Source organism: Anser anser, assembly GCF_964211835.1.
Source record: "Anser anser genome assembly, chromosome: 7".
In the NCBI taxonomy this organism is placed as follows: Eukaryota; Metazoa; Chordata; class Aves; order Anseriformes; family Anatidae; genus Anser; species Anser anser.
In genome coordinates this window covers 39,152,664-39,171,697 of record NC_139727.1, presented here as the reverse complement: position 1 = coordinate 39,171,697, position 19,034 = coordinate 39,152,664, and the positions used below count along the sequence as shown (strand labels likewise).

The following is a 19,034-nucleotide window of genomic DNA, read 5'->3' as shown; positions in this document are numbered from 1 at the left end:
TATTTAAGTAGATGCAATATCTTCCAGAGACTTTGGACTCTGAAAAGCAGCAGATCCTGTTCCCATGCTTTCCTCATCACTTTACACCTGGGTACCTTCCCGTATGTGCAAGACAACAGAGGCAGTGCCCGTAATACACGTGTTCTTCCTGCCATCCTCTCTCACCAGCAGGAAAAATCCCCTCCCTGCTCAGCACCAACTGCCTTCTCATACATTCCCCACTTACCCCTCACTTCTGTCTGATGCCAACACTTTGGGGTTTGCAGTGTAAAATGAAAAACCCCAGTATTGCTGGGGTTGTGTTCCCATCCCCTGTGTGGGGAGGGTGGACCAGAGGCACTCAGAGGACATGCCGCTTGCCAGGACCAGCAGCACTGCAGCCTTCATACCCGTATCTTAAGGGGATGTTTTTACCAGAAATCTGTAAGAGACAAGTTTTATGAGCAAACCCCTGCATTTATCAGATTTAACATTCTGTCTGTGGGGAGGAAACAACAGCAAAAGATGCTAAAGAAACAGCATCATGCTATAGACTACAGGTTATGTGCTAGCCATCATGCTGCTACCAAACCTCCGCCGGCCAAGGGAAAACAAAATAGAAACCACAGTGAGGTATTCACAGGAATAAATCTGCTGGTGTCTGCAGAGATCGGTGAAGTCTGAGCTGCTAGGCAAAAGACACTTCTCAAGTAACAGTTTCTAATTTATAAAGGTTGCTCAGACCATAAGTTGCCATTTCCCTGGCATGGCATCTTACCTGCAACACAGCCGTAGAGGCTGATGAGAAAATTGACAGCTCATATTCATCCATCTTCATTTGTCTGTCCCGATTGTGGGGAGATAAGTAGGGCCCCATTTCAGAGCGCTGGCTTTTACTCCCTGATACCATCTTGGAGGTTACTCACCTCCACCCCCCTTTGCTCCACTTCCCTCAGTCCTGGCAATATGCGTTGAGACATGTTCAAGAGACCAGAGCTCCAAGACTTCAAAACAAGGTTTTGTCCTTCCAACAACTTGCTGGACATGAAACTTTCACGGAAGAGATAGAAATAACACCACAAAGGGGTACCATTCAAGACAAAGTTTAAATAGGCACATCACTTAAATTTTGAATGGGATTTGCAGTCTCTTGTTGCAGTGCTCCCTGCAGATCAAAACTATGGCACGTTATATTGATTTTAATAACACCTCTAGCTTTAATATGAGATAATGAAAGAAATAAGCCCACAGAAGTCAAAGTGCTCTGCAAGCTGGCTGCAGCATAACGATGTGAATGGATGCCTGAGGGTGACTATTTCTAATCTGGAAATAATTCCCATTACTGAAAGCAAAGAAAAAGGGTTACTGAAAAGCACCTATAGCTCCTGGTTAATTCTGGGATACCTTTATGAAACCCAGGTTGAAAATGCTTTTAGGCAGCTAATCAGTGACCAGCATGACAAGTACAGGTAAGGCTGGTAGGAAGCTACAATATGTCAGAGTATCCAAGCCTTTAATCAGAGAGGAGTGCAACACATTAAAGAAACTATGGTATAAAAGGGAATTGAAAAGGATAGGGGTTTATTTTATTCACTGACTCCTTTTTTAAAATAGGTCAGTGACCTTTTCTGTAGATACTTCTCTTCATCCTCTGTAGAGGCAAAAGGACATTACAACTTATTCCAAGAAACATTCCCTGGAATAGACTTGCAAGAATAAACACCAGAATTTTAATTGCTTGCACTGGCTGTCCACAATAATTTCAAGAAACATAGTGTCTCTATGAAGCCAGCAAGTGCCACCCATGCACTCGCAAGGATGCAGAAACCTACATTCCCATGTATGCTGTTGTCTGGTAGTTTGGAAGAGACAACTTTTGTACAGACAAGTATTTTGCATATACGGACTGTTGTCAAATGAAACTGAAGGCTGAATCTGGTCATGTATCCTGGGAGGTTTTCCTCTTGCAAATTCCAAGCAGCTGTAGCTACTTGTTAGCATTCATTAAGACCAAGAGCACTCATCCTCATCTGCGGAACAGCTTGAAGCCCAAGGATGGTTTTATTTCCCCAGGTTGAAAGAAAGAGATCCCTCTGATCTGCTGGTGCAGTGGAACTGATTTAATTACAGCTGCGAAAAAAACACTTACAGAGCATTCACGAGCTCGTTCTCATCGCACAGCAAACCAAGACATATCAATAAATGTGGGACATATCTGTGAATGCACTTAAACATGCCCAGGTGGCGCAGACTGGTGCTCATGTCCAGGGGCAGCTGGCAGGGCCTCCTCCCCTGGTGTCAGGTGTATCGCTGATCAATGGCAGGGAATGCGCCTGGGGGCTGCTGCTTCCTCCAAATCCTTTTTAGAGGAAGATATTGAAGCCAGTGCATTCCTTCATAGAAATGGCAGGCAAGCCTTATTTTGAAAGTCTAGCCAATAAAAGGACTCAATTTGTCAGTGTCAGAATGGGGCAATGATCTTTTCCCTTTGAGCAGTAAAAAAAGCTCCCAGGACCTAATGGTGCTTGGTGCTGAGACATGATCAGATGGAAGGAGCCTCTCCATTTGAAAGCAGATCTCGTTTTAAAAGTTAGTCTTTTTAGGCAGGGTATGGCAAAGTTACCACGAACTATATGTTATAGCTCAGAAAGCGTTCACAAACATTTCCAACAAGTCTGTGAACTAATAAATGGGGTAAAACTCATGAAAAATCATTAAGTATAGTTTTCCTGGCATTTCAAGCTCAAAGCTTGTGCGTCTTACATCTTTATGCTGGCAGTCACACTGCTTACTGTTTTATTTCCCGTGTACCTAGCGAGTCTGACACCCATACCCCCATTCTGAAATTCTGAGTCCCGGCACCGTTGTTAAAATGGAGGAGAGCACGAACCAAGCCAGATGTGGTGTGGCAGAGGTGGGAGAAGGCCTGCTGGCATCCGGACAAGAAGTGGCAGCTCAGAGAAGGCCAGTTCTGCCCAGGTGGTGCTGAGAGCTGCTGTTCATCCACCTCCGGTTGTGAAGTTCCCCAGAAACCTGGCGTTGGGTCTTCGGACCCAGAGCTGTCCTCCTTCACCTGAAGGAAACCAAGTTGAATGTCCCTCCTCCCGCTGGCATCTCCATGCCAGATAAACATCACAAACAAAAATCAACGGCTCAGTTATTACCTGAAACGAAGAGCAAAACCCCAATGGTTCACATCCAACATCAGGATTTTAGAAGACAACACTGGTGCATTTAGAGAAATGCCTCACTAAATATCTTAGGCATACTGGCCAGAAACCCCAGAGAAATGAAGCACCTCTGGAATACATCCAGGTACCTTTAAGGGGATAGCAGGCTCCTGCATTGACATTAGAGCTGCAGTCTACTCCAGAGGAGCTCTTCAGAGAGCAGGACTATTTTGGGGCAGTGCAATGAGGCAGTACTGCTTGGATGAGTGCCCTGGTACATTCAGGACGTTTGCAGAGTAGCTGTGATTGAGTTTTATAAAGACAGCCTAAAAATATAACATGTCTAGAAATTACTACAAAATTTACCAATTGGCATATGATTCAAGTAGGTCCCAAGGAACTCAAACAATGGGGTTTAAAGCCTTGTTCTTCTCTGCCTGCAGGAATCTCTGGTGAATGCAATAGATATGACATGAAACAAAGAATAAAGAGATCATAAAGGTCGCTGAGGTCTAGGGAAGAGGTGAAAGAGCACGTGAAATTATAAAAGGGAGCAGAAGCATGGAGGAATGCCATAAGGTCAAGGCCTGAGGATCACTGCAGTAAGTGCTGCCCAGCAGAGCACTGCTCGCAAAGGATGGATTAAGTATTTTAACTATGCACTGCCAGAGGCTGTAACAAGGATTTGAAGTTTCATTAGCCTACAGTCTATACTTTTCTTTAAAGTCTTTCTTGCTACGCTATCCAACATTACCCAGTCAGTCTCAAACCGAAAAAGCCTGTGATAGATCACGATCAGATGGAGAAACAAGCCTTCTCTGCAAGTCCTGCGGGTCTGTGAGAGCTTCAGCCCTGCTGTTGCCTCAGTTGCTGTGGGGATGCACATCTGCAGCCCGCCCAGGGCGGGTGGCTCCATGAACGACCAAGCACACGCGGTATGTGCAGTCACTGCTTGCTCCGTGCACAGGCCAGCACGGCGCTTATACTTTATGCCTCAAGTTTCTTTGTGACAGAATGGGAGAAAGACAAAATTATGAAGTGATTCAAGTAACTTTTACTGAAGACTCCTTTCCTTTCTCTAGGATATTTCTATTCAAGGCACTGAGTAATTGCTTGCTCTCAGACAACTCCTGGTTTACTAAAGGTTTTCTTTGATTCACAGTTATCCGGCCAGCTACATTATTCAACTTCTTTCCAAGAACTTCTTTCTGTGGCCTTTATTTTCTCCACTGTAAATCTAAGTGTACACTGCTTCAGTGTCCACCAGGGACTTCTGAACAGTCACTGGCAGGAACGTGCAAACCAGACTTCAGGTCCTTGCCCAGAGCCGTATCAGGAAACCAAGCCCAACACCTAGACTGCAGAGTTCAGCTCTGCTAATGCCTGCTTTTTAGAGTTCAGAAAGCTCTCAACTCACAAATAGGTACAAGAACCACATCTTGGACATGCACAGAAATATCTATTACTGTAAATGTAATTTGTTAGTTATCTATTATCCAGCCCCAGGCTTTGACCTTTGTGCAGTTAATACAATAATTTTATTTTTCTGTACTTAATATTCTATCTTGGAATTGAAGCCAAATCTCCACAAACAAAAACTTTATTAATAAAAATGGCTCGAAAAACCAGTGTATTACTCAGGAGATCCTGGTTTGCAAATACTGCTCCCAACAAGCAGATTCAAATGACTTAATCCAGGTACACAAATGTCTCATCTTAAATCCAGAGAGATTTATGCTGTGTGGAAACCATGCAAGGTGCCTGAAGTTAGGAAATAAAATTTGATGCAGCAATTTTATGGCCTTGTTTTGGTGCCCTCTCCAGCCCCTGAACTTCAGGAAAGACTGCATTTTACATTGTCTTTACTGGGCAGTGCAGTATGGACTTGGTTAGTGCTTCTGTCTTGCCAGTTAGGTCTCTACTGCTGCTGATTAAAATTTGCCATTTATCCAATAGAAAAACATGAATGAAAATCTTCCAAGAGCTGTTAGTGAATTTCAGTGATGGAAAGATAAATATCAGTCATCAGAAACAGGATGCTTCTAGAGAAGTTTTTAAGAGAAAAAAATGGCCCCGCTAGAAGCCCTTTAGAAAGGCAGGAAACCATAGCCCTGTGGCCTAAATCTTTCCAACTGCATTAATTTAAGGTACAATGTTTTGTAGTTAGAAGTAGCTGTACTAAATGCATGTACATGAAGTGATGTACAAAATGCTGGGTGGTGTGGGGAATTGGTGGCCAAAAAACCCACAACCATAAAGGATAAAGGATGCCAATCCATTTCTGAAGCCCTCCCAAAGTATTTATTTTGAGACACAGTGCTTGACATACATAAATACTGCAGCAAACACCTGCAGAGATTACACGAGTGGTTTAGAGCAGAGAAGAGATCATCAGTCCAGCCCTTAAGGATCACAAACCTAGCAAGAGGCAGCACAGGTTGGTATTGCTCAGAAACTGATGAAGATTAACATTTTATTTCTCTGTAGAGAGCAACATAAAATGAACAAGACTCGCTGGCATTTGGTTAATGGCGTCTCAACAAAAAAGACTGAGCAGATTAGGAGATGGTGAGTAGTTTATGATCAGTTTAATAAGAATAGGCAATAAAGTCTGGGAGACAGCATGACTTTGAACTGAGTCTGGAGTAACCTAGCAAGCATCCAACCTCTGAAAGGCAGTGAGTGAGGATTTAGCCATCATCCTTTTTCCTACTTTAATCATAAATCATTTCCCAAGACAAGTACGCATCCAGCTGTCTCCCTCACAACTAAAAAGTTACAACTATTGCAGGAAAAAAATGTTTTCTATCATTCCATTTCCGCTGCTAATATTAGAAAATGGGAGCAAACAAAAAATGGTTGCAGAAAAGCAAGACAAGGAGAACACATGAGCTCAGCTGCATGAAGGAATAGTATATAAACAGGAGCTTTCTAAACAGATAAGGTTGTTCCTCTGACCTCCTGTGACCCTAGTAAGGTACTAATTACTGGGCTACTAATACCCTTAAACCCAAAGAAGTGTTAATTTAACCTGGCAAAGGATTAATTAGTTAGGAAAATGACCAGGGAAAGAAAGGATGCCACTACCATTCCGTTTCCAGTTTTGTTTCATTTGCAAACCAATTTTTTTTAATACTAAACTACAAAACCAGGTGTGCAGCAGCTCTCAGTTGCAAGAATCACAATGTAATTGCATGCCTGAACAGCACAGCCCTTACTCCTGGGCTGTAGCACTGGAGGCAAACAGGACTAAAGCTGAAGTCTATTCCATCCCAAAGTCTCCTGTGAAGCTTCCTATCGCACGACATACAGTCCTTCCAGATAAGAATTTGAGTGCAGCCATAGGCCAAAAGGAATTGCTGTTCAGTCAGATACAAAATGTCAAGATATTTGTGCTACAAAACTGAAGAGATTGTAAAAGACTTTGTATAGAAACAGCACAGCAGGCAGCTTCCCTCCTGCACGTGCTGGGAGGCCAGAGATCCAGTCTTCGACCTCCATGCTGGTCATGCTTATTCTCTGCTAGCAAGTTATTAACTCCAATGTTTCACAAGAAAAATAGATTCTGGAACTGAAGAAATGCAATTCTTTAGGCAGCTAAGAAATGAAAAAAAATTTGGAGCCCAGCATGAAAGAGAACACCAACAAGGCTGGAGAAGACTGTGTCTTGGTCAGGATTCAGACACACTGCTTGGGGCCAGGGAGGCAAAGCTCAATCCAAGTCAGGCAACCCATCCTGCCAGCCCAGGGGCTTGTTGGCACTCAGATACAAGAGGATACCAAAGTTTGAAACTTGTAGAAACCAGGAATAAAGCTGTATTTGGAAGGAGCGGGTGCAGATGTTCAGCTTGAATTTGAGAAGGAAAATAGTCCTTTTTTTCCTGAAGCAGGGGAGAGCTCAGGACCACGGTAAAAACGTGCAAGTGAGGGGTTACCACAGCTCATGTTGGTAGAAGTTATCAGGCAGAGGTCTTTCTGGGCATTGCTCCACCAACGCAGCCACCAGATACTAACTGCAAGGACCAGGAGGATCTCAGGTCCCCAGGGTGGAGGAGGGGATGGCAGCACAGACCCACTTTGCTTAGAGATAAAATTGTATCCACAGCATCTCCTTAGACAGCATTCTTCTCTTTGGCTTTGTGGACGGGGGTTGTACCCTCTCCTTGAAGGATGTCCGAATAGCAGTTAAAATAATCAATAAGAGCTACATTGCTGTAGCAGTGTAGCTGATAACTTCTCCCTTTTTCTGAGATTGGCACCTCTGTTTTGGTGTTACCATAGTGACAAAGAAATAACAGTGCAAACTGAAATAGATACAACAGTATTTCAAAAAAAAAAGAAAGAAAAAGAAACAGGAAAACAAGTAAAGGTTCTTAAAATAGTGCCCACTGGAGCAGAAAGTCAGAAGTCTTCCTGGGCTAAAACCTAAGGATTTACAGGGCACCAGGCTCCCAGGTTCGCTTCTTTCCTCCCCACTTCTAACGTGCGTTTTACCCTCTGGTGCCAGGTATAAAATTATGCTGTCTGTATAGAAACTCGTATTTCAGCCCACGTGGGAAACATTTGGACAAGTGTGCTTTCTGGGAGAAAAGAAAACATTTTAAGACCCACAAGTATTTCGCCTCAGGAAATTTCCCCTTAATCTTCACGCTGACACCTTTCTCAGACACTCCTCAGCACTTTAAACCATGCAGGAGGCCAACAGCAACTATTCCCAAGGTATTTAGTTTCTCCCCACAGATTTCTGCAATGATTATATGACTTCAGATCTGAAAGACTACTCTCCTTGTTAAATGACAGATAATTGAACAGGCACACAGCAAGGGGCTGAACAACGATGCTTCCTCTGGAGCAGCTCCTTTTGCCCACAAGGGCAGCAACAACTGTTTCTTCCCTGAAAAGGTGCACAAGTCTCAGCCAACAACTTTTTTTAAAGAATATATTCCATAATAAAAAAATAAATCTAATCCAAATCTCTGATTAGACTAAGAGATGCAGCAAAGACCATTCCAAACGTGACAAAGCGGTAACAGAGCACCACAAACACTGAGTTTTCAGGACAAACCCAGCTGCAGGGGGTTATACCAACACGCAAGGAGCATCTCTACAAGAACAAGGTCTGCCCTTCTTGTTCAGCCCCTCCTGCCTCAAACTCTCAGGTATATTGCAGACATCTACACCACCCCAAGAAAAAAAGTCAATTCTCTTGTTGAGTCAATTCTCATCTAAAAGAAGTGTCTACTTATACAGTTAGAAAATCAAACATCTAAAACTTTAGATGCATAAATGACAGCTCTCAGCCTCCCCCAGACTTCTTTAAGAAAATACCATTTTTAGTGTAGCATGAAAATTGCTGCCATGGAGAAGGAGCTGGGCCATGGGCATTACCCCACTCCCCAGCATCTGTGCCGTTCATTTCCAGTTGATCTCAGACCCATAAACTTCACCTTTTTTCCCTGTGGTCAGGTGCCCTCCTGCTCCTGGAGGCAGTTCCAGACGTGGAGCCCCCCGTGGGGATGCAGTTTGGTGCGTTACTAATCTCTGGGGTTGCTGGAATGGTGCTGCAGGGATGTGCACAGGCAGCTGTGGAGCTGTGCCACCAGCAGAGCAATCATATCACTCCAACAGCATCTCGGACATTTTATCCGGGCTGGGAGAACAAACAAGGGACCTGCTGCTGGCCTGGAAACACTCTGGAGCTATTCAGTAATTTTATTTATACTGCTAAAAGGCATCTTGCGTTGTCCCCAGTCCTTGCTTTTGCCATGCTTAAGCATGTAATGTGTTTATTTTCTTATATATCACTGTTGTGGAGGCTTGAGTCCTGGGGGAAAGAAGATGGATTTTGGCACCCCTGGGCTGTGAAATCCCTGCCATGCTGCCTGCCCACGCTGCCAGGCTTTCTGGACAGGTAGTGCTGGAAATGCCAGCCCAGAACTATACCCTGTTAGCACTGGGCTCCTTTCAAAGAACATTATTATAGCTGACAGCACAAGATAAATTATAGCACTTCTGAGAAATCAGCATATAAAGTTATCACATTTATATAAGGTGGCAGATCTTTTTATAAGAAAATGGAAATATATAGTGAATTTGGATGAAAGTGTTTAAAACTTTGAGTCATTTAAACATTATTCTTATTCACTCTGGTTTTCACTAATTCTAATCTGTAGCATTGTCAAGATTAGCTTTTTTCCACCTTTTTCTTCCTTACATGAGATGGAAAGGAAGCTGCTGTCATAATCCATGGGCACGTGCAGACTGCTACTTGTTCTCAGCTCTGCACCTGTCAAAGTAAATAAGCTCTGAGGACATGGAAAAATCCAGGTTCTGTGCTGAGAGAATTACCCTGGAGTGGAAGCTTTATAGAACTAATCATAGCAATGTTTCCAAAATGGAAATAAAAGAAATCTCATACCACCATCTGTAAGAGAAATCTGTTTTAAACATGACTTTCCAGATCCCCAAAACAGATTTGCTGCTTTACCAATCTAGAAATTATCTTCACCCTCTCTAAAACTCACTTAAACATCAGAACTAAAAGATCAAACAAATGATTTCTGAGCCTTGTAATATTTTTTGACAGAGTGAAGTAAGGTCCTGAACTCAATATCAATGCCTTCCAATCAGAGCAATACTGTATTTTTCCCTAATCGCTGCCCAAATTCCCAAGTCTCCTAGTTTCTAAGGAAACTGGAAAACCAGAAGGCAGGGGAAGTCTCTGGGTAGAGGTAAGTTAAGTAGCTCTTTTATGACAGCCATTTATCACCCCTGCCCAGCTCTTTCACCTTGGCCGTACCCATGCTCTCAATGGTTTCAAGCATCGAGTGACGCCTGGCAAACCCAGGGCAGGACCTGCAGAGAGCGATCACAAAGCCACACGTGGGGAGGGAGAACGTCCGCCTGGGTCCGCTGAGGGGCCGAGATGAACACCCAAGCGTCAGGATCAGCATCCTGTGCTTGCAGCGAAGGGTCGCTGGTGCACAAGCAGCCTGGGTTCTGAAAGCAGAGCACGATCGTACACATGGGACAAGAAGAAAACACTCAAAATACCTACTGCTGAGGGAAGGACGTCAGGGCGGAGATGGGGTTCAAGCAGGACATGAATCAGTGTACACAGCATACTGCCCTGGGGTACCCATACCCTCAATTTTTTTTTCAGAGCCTTGTCAGAGGCATTTCAGACGCTTTTAACACCTCTTTCCTAGCGCATCTCAACAACAGGCGGAGTCACAGGCAGGGAAATCCAACAGGTAGACCTCAGTCCAAGAACACGGTAACTGATAGCTGGATTGTAGCACTCAAGGATTTCAAACAATTGGTATTTTCATACCCAAATTACATAGTATAGCATGACTATGCATTGAATGAAAACAGAAGGCTGCCTGGGGATGGGGGAGCCAGTTCTGAGGAGGAGTCAGGAGGAAGCTTTCCTCAGAGCCTCCTGCTGAGCTCCACACCGGAGCACAGAGGACAGCTCCCAGGGCACGCAGTACCGGAGACCTTCCCTTCCCTCACCTTCTCTCTGTGAAGCACACTGCTCCCACCTGCTGTAAGTTTCCTGTTTTATCCCAATTTCCTGCTTTACCAGCCATCGCACAGCACCTGGTAGGCTGATGTGGTTCAGCATCCTGAACCCAAAGCAAGACTGAGCACAGTAAAAAAAAGCAGTTTTGCATTTTAGGGCTGTACTACCTGCTTGGGCTTTAGGATCAGGTCACTTGGCCAAATGTTTGTGTTTGATGCCATCTGACTTAAAACATGCCTGGGCTGAAATAAAGCCAAGCAAACCAAATTCTCCCTCTCACAAGTGCTTACCCTAAGCCAACACTTCTTTTTTCCCCACTGGAAATCAGGACCACAGAAGCTGAAAAGGCACAATAATATTTCAGTGCAGGGCACAGCACTATGAGCTACTTTGCCATTTGTAACCTTTCTGTATTTTGATGCCTCAGCCAAAGGTAAAAAGGTAACATGACATTATTTTGAACTTTACTGACAAAAATAGTCTGAAGCCCTTTCAGATGTTGTGCAGGGAGGGAAGACAGATGTGTTGATGGTTGTCAGAACATGGAAAAAAGATGGAAAAAAATACGTCTAAATGTTTACAAAAAATATCTTCCTCAGAAAAATACCTTCATAATATTTTAAATGGTAAAATGTGTACTTGCTTTGTCATGACAAGAGCACCATATAGAAAACTGTTACAGGTCCTTGCACCAGCTTTCTGACATAACCAGCTAGCCACTATAAACTGACAAAACTTGTCCAAAATAGAAGTCTCCCCGAAACAGGATTTTCAGGGGAAAATTTCCCCCCTGAAACACGGGAATGTTTCCGCCTTCCCCAACCCAGACCAAACCAGTACCTGCTGCAGTGCTATAAAAGCGACCGATTTCCACATATAGATTTTCTTTGCCATCTTCCTCCTCACTTCCCAAGGCAGGACGATATCTGGCCGTCATGCTCCAGCCACAAAGGCGCCATGAAGTTAATCAAACTTAAAATCGATTTACAAAGTGCAGAAGCTAAAGGACAGGAGATAAATCAACGCAAGTAGTGCTGACATGAAGGAAGGAGAGATCTAAGACACAGTGTGCACATGGACATGGCCATCCACAGCCGGACGCTTGCAGAGTGAAACTAAAGTAGAGGGCTTAAGAAGCTTTTTGCATGTCAAGTTTGCCTCTTGATGGTCTTTCAGGGAGGATATGGACTACCCAAAGGGCCTTTTGTTAGCCTTTCTGTTTTGAGCTATAAGAAGTGTCAGTATTTTGTTGAATTGACAGAAATAAAATTTAATCATGGCATCTTATTTTGACAAGAGGGAAAAACAAAGAACTGTTTACACGGCACGATCAATAATAGTCACGAAATAGTGCTGCAGGACATTTTTAATCAAACACTGGTGTACACTAGACAAGACAGATTTCAGGCTTTAAATCATTCTGGAGAGCCATGCAGCAAGACAAGCTGTCAAGACTTTACCTGAAATTTTCCAGCTATATGATATTTTTAAGAGAACCTGGACCTTGCTAGAGGCTCTGCAATGGATGGTACACTGTCTCTTAATAAGATTTTCTTTTATTCTCTGAAGTTTGTGACAATGTCTACCTTGACATATTGCTTTCACAGTGACAGTAAGTAGGCATTTGCTCAGAGTTTATAGCTGAAATAACTGAGGCATAGACGTGGCCTAAGATGACTCACAAATGCCTTCTTTTAAAATCTGAAACACGAGGTGCTTTCAGCTGCCTCACTGAACAGTCCTTAAAAGCTTGCTCAAGTTTAAAGAACAACCCAAGAACAAGATGAAGCACTGAGAAAGACTTTTTTTTTGTAATTACCTTGCTTCTTAGAGGTGCTTTGAGCATCACCACTAACACTGAAGGCAAGTCTTCAAAGTCAGAGTTTTTTTTGGAGTGTAACAAAGGGCACATCCACCTGGGGCAGGGACAGAGAAGAGAAGAGCAACAGCTCCTGCCCCAGTGCTTCCTGGCTTGCAAACTCTCAATATATATACCAAAGAACACAGGCCATGTTTCAGCTAACAAAGCACTGCTAAAGTGATCCAGTTTTGAGGACACTTTCCCCTCTACACAACAAAAATATCTAACTTATTTAAATGGAGAATTAGGACATTTCATATCAGCATAGAATTATTATAAAGAGAGAGAAATTAAATTTGAAAGTTCTTTTTTATTTTAATATGGTTATCACATCTTATGTTCTCCCAGAATGGTTAATGCTGAAGTAACAACATTGTCCAGTGGGTGTAACTGCAGCTTATCTGCACCTCCACGTTGTTTGGCATCCCCAGAAAGATTTTATCCTTCAAGAGGGCCCTGCAGGAGCAGAATTAGATGTTCTATGCTCCAATTTCTAACATCAGTTAAGAAAGCTTAATTCAGCACAAAGAAAACAAGGAAAATTTCCAACAATTCCCTGTATTTTAATTTTGTTCACAAGTATTTTTGCTCATTCTCATAAAGTTTATGAAAAACAAAAAGTTGATGTTAGGACTACTGGTAGGAGTTAGGTATTGATATACACACCTGCCTGCAGCTGGGAGCATACTATGAAGACAGGATTTCTAGAATAAACAAAGATAATTCAACCAGTCCAGAGAGAAGCTATCCAAACCAAGGACTCCACTATTTTGCATGTAACAACACTGGTCTCAGAATTAAAACCTTGTAGATGCTGTGGAAGCCCACTCAAACAGGTATTGTTGTGTGCAGCTATCAGAATATTTACCATTTTTATTACAATTTCAGCTCTTTCTGAGGTAGGTCTTCAACCCATAAACAGCACAGGAGCAATGGTGTTCAGTTTTGTTTGGGCAAACAGTAGCACTGGCCAGTCGTGACTGATCAATGGAAAGAAGTTTGGTGGAAGCTACGTACAGATTTTGAGCATTAGAAAGTTTTCGTCTCCTTTACCATACCAGCTTTTAGCACCGTCTTTCAAAGCAGCAGAGCAATCTTTTCACATCAGTTCACTCCCACAAGCAGTCGAGTGATAGATCGGCTTCCTTGCAGTCACTGGAAATTAAAGGAGTTCAACGCTTTACAGCCAGCCTCCAATTGTCCAATGGGTGCTATATTATACATTACTTGACTATTCCATACACACACTGCTCAGATCCTGCCTCCCAGAAGTACTTTTTCAGGGAAAGAATACAATTTTGATTTATTCCTAGGGCAGTGGAAAACCGCAGTACGGAATTACTCAGGGGTAGGCTGAAGCATTATTAAAATACATTACAAGCCCAGAGAACAAATTAAGTAGCCCCTGTGCAGTGGGAGCAACGTCAGAGCCTGAAATCAAGTCAGAGGCTCACGGCCTGTGCGCATCGCTGGGAGACACGTGGGCTGCTTCCCAGCGCCCCGTCACAGTTTTCCAGCTGTAAACTCCTGAGCTAAGAACTGGAAAAGAACATATTTCACCTGCCTTCTGGAGACAGCTGCAGAAGGACTGAAAAAAGGGCTTTATGGTAATAAATAAAACATAGGAAATTAATTTTTAGGGCCCTGAGCTACCATAACATTCTAGGCACTTCATAAGCAACGTTAGAACCATAAAGAATACAACAAAAACCACAGGGTATTGGAGGCACATAAATATTTAACATTTTATCTCTGTGCCTTTGTCATAAAGGTGTTCAAATCTTACAAAGATGTCCTTGCACTCATCTTCTGGCACATAATCCTCTTACAAGAGGAGGCCACATGCAGGCTGGAAGGGCTGCACCGCACACCCACCTGCTTTTGCTTCAGACAAAACCTACGTGGCCATTTTCTCATTTCTGAGGGGGTGAGGATGCTCAGGAGGGCGCTGGGGTGACAGTACAACTACCTGCAAGCTGTGCGTGCTTTATACAAACACTATATGTTAAGTATGGAAAGCTATTCGGTTCTCCACCAGCCATAAACTATGCCTCGTTGTTCGTGCCAGAACTGTGGCCTCTGGTTACAACTGAAACATATCAGTAAGTATCTGTGTAGCAGGAGCTCAGAAGGGCAGAAGACAACTTGTCCTGGTGGCATGCACAGTGAGGAACACGTCAGAAGGCCATATTCTGGTGATTAATGGGGAATCCACGAGCCCTGATCCTTCTGTTGCAAAGGGCAAGGGAAGCTACACAGGGTTTCGATCAAGTTAGAAATCTTCACGTTATAGCAGACCTCAGACTTGGATCCAGACAATATATCTTGATCCAGCTGTGATGCAGAAGCCACTTTCAAATCTCAGTTCTCTATAACACAAGCTTTATAACTATTAAAGCCAAGCCAATAGCAAGATAGGAACAATTATCCAGACAAGACCCCAGAAATACATATTATCTGATTTCATTGAAATTTTGTGAAAATTCAAGTGCTGCATAAGCAGAATAATTTTTTGATGCTCTTTCAAGTTGATATTATTTTCTGTCTTTTTTTTTCTAAATTAGTCAGGAAATGAAGCTAGGAAGTTCTGTAATTACATCTAAAGCAATCAACACGTAAAACATTTTGAAGTGTTCATAAAAAGTCAAGTTCTTACACTTGAGAGAATAACACACCTTAGTCCTCCTTAAAACAGGATGGGCACTGAGGAAGTGCCCATCAAACAACACTGAGTTTTCACTTCAGGACTATGGGTCACAACAAGAGTAGACAGAAAAACATACGGAGACCCAAGAGTCAAAGGAGCATATTTTTAGAAGTGCCTTTACAGGCTTTCTAATCCAAAATGCTTGATAAGTCAAAAGATAACTTATAGACAGTCAGAGGTTTCAATAAGAAGCTCATAGCATTTTTTTTCCTATTCCTCATAGGAACTTTTACTTATAAGCCTAAGATTTTTTAAATATAAAAAGGAAAATATAGAAAAAAAATGCAACTACATGATTCCCAAAGCCAAGATCATGACAGAAGTAATTAATTCACTATAAAAGAGCAAACTAGCAAAAATTTATCTCTTTTACAGAGTTGGTCATGGTTGGAAGTTTAAAACAAGTATAACACCTTAATTATTCTGTACCAACAAATACACATTGGGTGTTCAGAAAAGTGGCTTGATTTACTTAGCTATTGTTTTTCTTATTACTCTGATAAAAGCTTTTCACAGTAAGAAGAAGTAAGATGCAAACACAAGAAACGTTTAGTTACCTTTACCGAAGACTTGCAGCTCTTGCAGCGAGATCCCCACAATATTACAGCCTAAAATAAGCCGGTTTGGTTACAAAATTGTGTCACAGAGACCTGAACAACCTACCACAGCCAACGTTGCTCTGAATGAAGGCTTCATTGAGAAGCAGGGACCACAGGTCCCTATTTAGCACCTCTTATTTCTTGATTGACAAAGTCAGATTTAGTGGGGGGAAAGGGAATTAGAGCTGTTCTCCTGGCAGGTGGTAAAAGGCTCATATAATTGTTGGTTAGATCAGCACAGGTTAGGCAGAAAAACAAATCAGAATGAATCACAGCTGGCCCTATGGTTAGGGCATACAGTTTTGTATAATTAGGTGAATCCTAATTCACCTCATTATGGAGTTTTGGGTTTTTAACATTTACTCCAGAGTCCAACTAGTGACAGAAACCTAAAAAATAAAATTAAATAATGCAATAAATGTTTGTGAGAGCAACTGAGGTGTACAGGTCCAGCTTGGAGGAGATGTTAACACACATTTGTATTTGAACTAGTGATCCAGCAGGTCCTCTTTAAGCCTGCAGCACATGTATGTGTCAAAAAGATATGGATAGAGTTCACTTAAATTTGACTTTAGAGCTCAATTTCTTTAAGGATAAATCTTTGCCAGGGTGGATGTTGCATAACATTTGTGCAGGTTCTTGCTCTAAAAGGACTGGGAATGCCTTTGTTTCTATAAATACTTTGTGCCACTCTGCTTTAATTTGCTCAGAATTTGGTTTGCTGCTGATGTCTGCCAATTTCCACGCACTTTTTAATTTGCTTCCTTTTTTTCTTTCTAACCAATAGCTCTTACTGCATTCTAGCCATACAGTTTTGGAAGCGGCTTTGGGAATGCGGTTAGCAATGCGTATAGAGCAATATTTATTTATAAGAACACTTCCAGTTGACATAAAGGCAAAGTTCAGAACAGCTGTCTGAGCCGCTGCCTGGAGGTGCTGTCAGGAGAGGAACGAGGTGGGGATGAAGGACAACTGGAGCAGTGACACGGGGCCTTCTCATATTGCTTAGAATGTTACAATTGCAGGTTTTAGGACCAATTTTCCAAGAGTGTGAAGAAAATTAAAAAAATAAATAAATTACAATGTAAGTGCTTGAGATTGCTTAAGACTAGAGAGCAAGGCTCTAAGTGAGGAAGAAATAATGAGGTGTGATGTATGATATTTATAATAGAAAATTTTACTTTAGCAAACTTTTTTTTTTTAATCCCACTGCTATTACCAAGGAAATAGACACAGAAATACCCCTTCATTGTGGCCTGCATAGTATGTAAGAACCAGTGAAATGTGTAGGTAATGCCTGTTTTCTCACCCAGTGAATCGAACTGAACTTTAATTTCCCTGATATTTCAGTGTTTACTTAAGATACATCCAACTCAGCATCTCACCTAAAATAAGTAAATGCAAACTGCATCACGTTGCCATACCCCATGTATCAAAACTGAACCTGAACAGACGGGCAATAATTTGTACTCAGATAGCACAGGCTATTAGGGAAAGCAACATATGTGGAAGGGTAGTGTTGAGCTTAATTAACGATGCTAACACAGGAAGCTAATTTTACTCAAAGTATGGTCGTTAGAAGTCTTTGATGTATGTAATTTATCCACAGCCATTGCTGACATGTGCGTATGGAGATAACTCAATGAAGCATCATTTTATCAGTGGTAATGCTATGCTTTCAAGGACAATATTTGTTTTAAAATGAGAAGCTGCTTCTGCCTTGATAGAAAATAATGACCCTGAAAGGCAAGAGGCTGCAAGTGTTGTCTGCAAGTAAGGCTGTGGTTGTCCTCTGGAAGGCCACGTACAGGTATCCTTTAGCAGCCTGTCAACCTCAGTGAGGCACCGGGAAAGTCTGAGATTTCAGCCTCTGTGACACTGCCCATCATGAAGATACATTAAACTGCAGGAACAAGACATTTCGAGGGCAGAGGTAATCCCGAGCATTTTATCTCAGCCTCAACAATAAGCATAATTCAGCTGTTGAGATGAGCCCTACCCAAAACATGGACAGAGCTGGACAGTTTCCTGAAAAGCCATGTCAAATACATCATTTTTGTGACATACTTTAAAAACAAAATAAAACATAATTTCCAAAAGAAAAAGAAAGCTGTAACTGTGAATCTCTGTGATGGCAAGGGAACCACATTGAGTGCATATCTCACAAAGACGTGCTCCCAAAAGTTTGTTCCCCAAGCAAGCCTTTTGCATTAGTTAAAAAAACAAACAAACAAACAACAAACACCAGAAAACATTATAGCTGAGAAAAAGAAAAAGAAAACATTAAGAGGGCTATAAAACTGGTCCGAATCACTACAGAACAGCACAATGTCCTTCAGGGGCTGTTTCCCAGCCCAGTAGTGCAGAGCCCAGCTGTGTGTGCAGCATCAGGCAGCCAGGATACATGCTACGAAGCACTTGCAAAACAGTTCTTTAGTCCACATTAAAACAATTTCTGAAGACACGATGCTTTTACAGTGTATTGCAGTGCATGCAGTTACAAAAAGAAAAGAAAAGAAAAGAAAAGAAAAGAAAAGAAAAGAAAAGAAAAGAAAAGAAAAGAAAAGAAAAGAAAAGAAAAGAAAAGAAAAGAAAAGAAAAGAAAAGAAAAGAAAAGAAAAGAAAAGAAAAGAAAAGAAAAGAAAAGAAAAGAAAAGAAAAGAGAAGAGAAGAGAAGAGAAGAGAAGAGAAGAGAAGAGAGAAAAGAGAAGAGAAGAGAAGAGAAGAGAAGAGAAGAGAAGAGAAGAGAAGAGAAGAGAAGAGAAGAGAAGAGAAGAGAAGAGAAGAGAAGAGAAGAGAAGAAAAGAAAAGAAAAGAAAAGAAAAGAAAAGAAAAGAAAAGAAAAGAAAAGAAAAGAAAAGAAAAGAAAAGAAAAGAAAAGAAAAGAAAAGAAAAGAAAAGAAAAGAAAAGAAAAGAAAAGAAAAGAAAAACAGGGAAGGGGTTGAGGTGAATTTCTCAGCAGCAGTTTGTAGAGACAAACCTTCTTGCCCGGCTCCGCTCTCCCACTTGAGAAATTTTAACATGGGAAAGAGAATTAAACCCAGCGTGCTATTCAGGTAGATCTTAAAGCAACTGGACTTTTGAAGATCCTCTCGGGAAAAGGAAAGTTAGTTAATGGTGTATCGTCTCGAGAGTGTCTTCCTGAAGCCCCGGAGGTGCCAGCTAAAGCCATTACTGCCTCATTTACAG

The 19,034-nt window shown here is 42.0% G+C and overlaps 2 long non-coding RNA genes across 7 annotated transcripts in view; both read right to left on the bottom strand.

The window, feature by feature from the left end:
- Positions 1-16,334, bottom strand: part of LOC310902645 — a 39,393-nt gene extending 23,059 nt beyond the window's left edge. For 4 of the 6 annotated variants that reach the window (XR_014586861.1, XR_014586862.1, XR_014586863.1 and 1 more), the window contains exon 1: positions 15,803-16,334. This is a non-coding gene — a long non-coding RNA (uncharacterized lncRNA). The remainder of the gene's footprint in view (positions 1-15,802) is intronic. The other 2 variants (XR_014586865.1, XR_014586866.1) reach the window with 2 other exon arrangements.
- Positions 12,841-13,585, bottom strand: LOC310902646. Its single transcript, XR_014586867.1, has 2 exons — positions 13,407-13,585; positions 12,841-12,994 (listed from the first exon to the last, which is right to left on the bottom strand). It is a non-coding gene; the product is annotated as an uncharacterized lncRNA (long non-coding RNA).
- Positions 16,335-19,034: the final 2,700 nt, after the last annotated feature.